The sequence below is a fragment of the Etheostoma spectabile genome, chromosome 6 (assembly GCF_008692095.1).
Source record: "Etheostoma spectabile isolate EspeVRDwgs_2016 chromosome 6, UIUC_Espe_1.0, whole genome shotgun sequence".
NCBI classification, from domain to species: domain Eukaryota; kingdom Metazoa; phylum Chordata; class Actinopteri; order Perciformes; family Percidae; genus Etheostoma; species Etheostoma spectabile.
Window position 1 is genome coordinate 548,579 of NC_045738.1, and position 2,619 is coordinate 551,197.

Genomic DNA, 2,619 nt, shown 5'->3' on the forward strand with positions numbered 1-2,619 from the left:
TATATATATATATATAATAAGGCTGCATAAGGTTTACATGTACCGGGGCTCTACCTATGTGCATTCATGTTCAAAGTTATGGCTTAAAAGCAGTAAGGGCCATCGTTAGTGATATTAGAAACAGCTGCTTTCCCTCTATGGAAAGTCAAACGTGCTGTGGAAATGCCTGTTACAATTGACCTCTCTACCACTGGGACAGCAAAATACTGATACATTTTAAAGGCTCTGCTGAGGTGTAAATAATACAATAAATGATAGCTGAATTCCATTTGGGTGCTTCAGTTTCAGGGTCCTGGTATTGTGTATGCAGCGAGCCATACAGTCCCACTGCCATTGCTTACCGGGATACTTAAATAAATATATATAGCTTTCATTAATGTCATTAGCAATACCTGTGCTTTTCCTACTATGACAAGTCAAATGTATGCTGTTAAAAAGGTACATTCTCCTGGAAGATTTGTTGCACTTGTTAGGTGATAGATACTATAGTAGATCATATCCAGCGAACAACAACGTGGGCATACTGTGCAGGCATCAACACACAGGCGTTGTGAATAAATATGAGGCCAAACGCAGCAATAATATACTCAATAAGTAACAAGATGCAACCCTAACTCAAACCTTGTCTTTCAACCTAGCATTAACCATAACCCGTCATCGCTACAGTAGCTAGCTGCTAACAGTGAGCCAGTTTTGTTCTGTGACTCAATTACTGGGTATGATCTAGTATCTACATGTACACTGTGATAATAACTCACATTATCATTTGTTATCATTATTACCATTTGGACTTTGGTGATGTATTAATAGGTATTCAACCTTTCAGTCTGTTTACTTATTCTACTTGGCCTTTGCTAGTTACTGCTTTTTGGTGAGGATGTGGCGGGCCTTTGAAATGAAATATAATCAATATTATCAATACAATCAGACGTTTTTTGTCTTCATTAATATAGCATTGTGCTTAGCGACCACATCAAGTTTTTAGTAGAGTCATAAAAATGATAGCAACAGAACATGATTTAACCTTGCCTGTAGTCAAGATGTACAGCTTTGTAGTCTTTGTCAAGCGGTGTAACATGGCCTTGTGCTTTTTTGTGCACTTTTTCTCCGACTTTGATGATAATGATGATGATGATGATGATGATCATGATGACTGTGGGCTTGTAAAGCTAAGTGGATGTTTGTGGGAAGGGAAATAAGCTGAGCTCAGATAAGGGATGAGCACGGCAGGCTGACAGTTCACCTAAAGAGAGGATTTGTGTATGTTTAATAATATTATCTTTTTCTTAGTCTCTTGTCCTTTTCTCCAAGATAGGAAGAAAAAAAGAGAAAAGAGTGACAAAAAAATGATATATCAGTAGACCTTTTTTACAACAGCAGGAACAGGACAGTTTGAACTATTGGATTAGTTTTGGCTCTGTACCATCAGTGTCCTAATAAGCTGTAACAGTGAGCTAGCATGCATTGGCCCAGGATGCCTAAACTGGCACACCATACTGCATTTACTAATGTTAATAATTACACGTGTGTTTTCCACTTCGTTGTATGGCTGCAACAAAAAATGTAAGCTGTGGGTCAAGTTGACAAACTTTGCTGAGAGCAGCAGAGCAGAGGAAAGCAGGGACAGAAAGGAACACACTGAGAACAACACCTGCATGAGGGTGCACACACACTTACTGTATGTGCACGCCTGACATGGCACTATATCCCAGTTTAAAAGTTTGTTCTTGCTTTGTGGAGAAATGCTAGACTTTAGACTATTGATCTAATCAGTGTCCTTTGTACTTTTCAGTCTATGCCAGGAAATGTGCAGTGTGCCCCTTCACATTGGGACAGTGAGCTGATACCGGTCATTTTGCTCATGTTTGTCATGACTTTTGCCATGTAACAATTTGTCAAATATTGGAATGTAGTTCTGGGCTGATTCCTCACTGTTCTATTGATCATTGCAACTCCACGAGGTGAGATCTTGCATGGAGCCCCAGGCCGAGGGAGATTGACAGTTCTTTTGTGTTTCTTCCATTTGCGAATAATTGCACCAACTGTTGTCACCTTCTCACCAAGCGGCTTGGCAGTGGTCTTGTAGCCCATTCCAGACTTGTGTAGGTCTACAATCTTGTCCCTGACATCCTTGGAGAGCTCTTTGGTTATGGCCATGATGGAGAGTTTGGAATATGAATGATTAATTGCTTTTGTGGTCAGGTGTCTTTTATACAGGTAACGAGCTGAAATTAGGCGCACACTCATAAAGGGAGTGCTCCTAATCTGAGCTTGTTACCTGTACAAACAATAGTGAGCCAGAAATCTTTCTGACTGAGGGGGGGTCAAATACTTATCTCCCTCATTAAAATGCAAATCAGTTTTTTTGGATTTTCTTGTTGTTATTCTGTCTCTCACTGTTAAAATAAATCTACCATTAAAATTATAGACTGATCATTTCTTTTTCAGTGGGCAAACACACAAAATCAGCAGAGGATCAAATATATGTACTGTACATATAAATATAAATACATACTGTATATATATTTATATATATAGATATATATATATACAGTATATATACGTATGCTGTATATAATAAGTTTTCCTTAGCCACCTGTGTTTGTCGGTATATTGTAT

General features: G+C 38.6%; 1 protein-coding gene across 4 annotated transcripts in view; it reads left to right on the top strand.

Annotated features, from left to right (window-relative positions):
* hpn (hepsin) overlaps nt 1–2,619 on the top strand; it is an 18,152-nt gene that overhangs the window by 7,636 nt on the left and 7,897 nt on the right. The gene's annotated exons all lie outside the window — the stretch shown is intronic.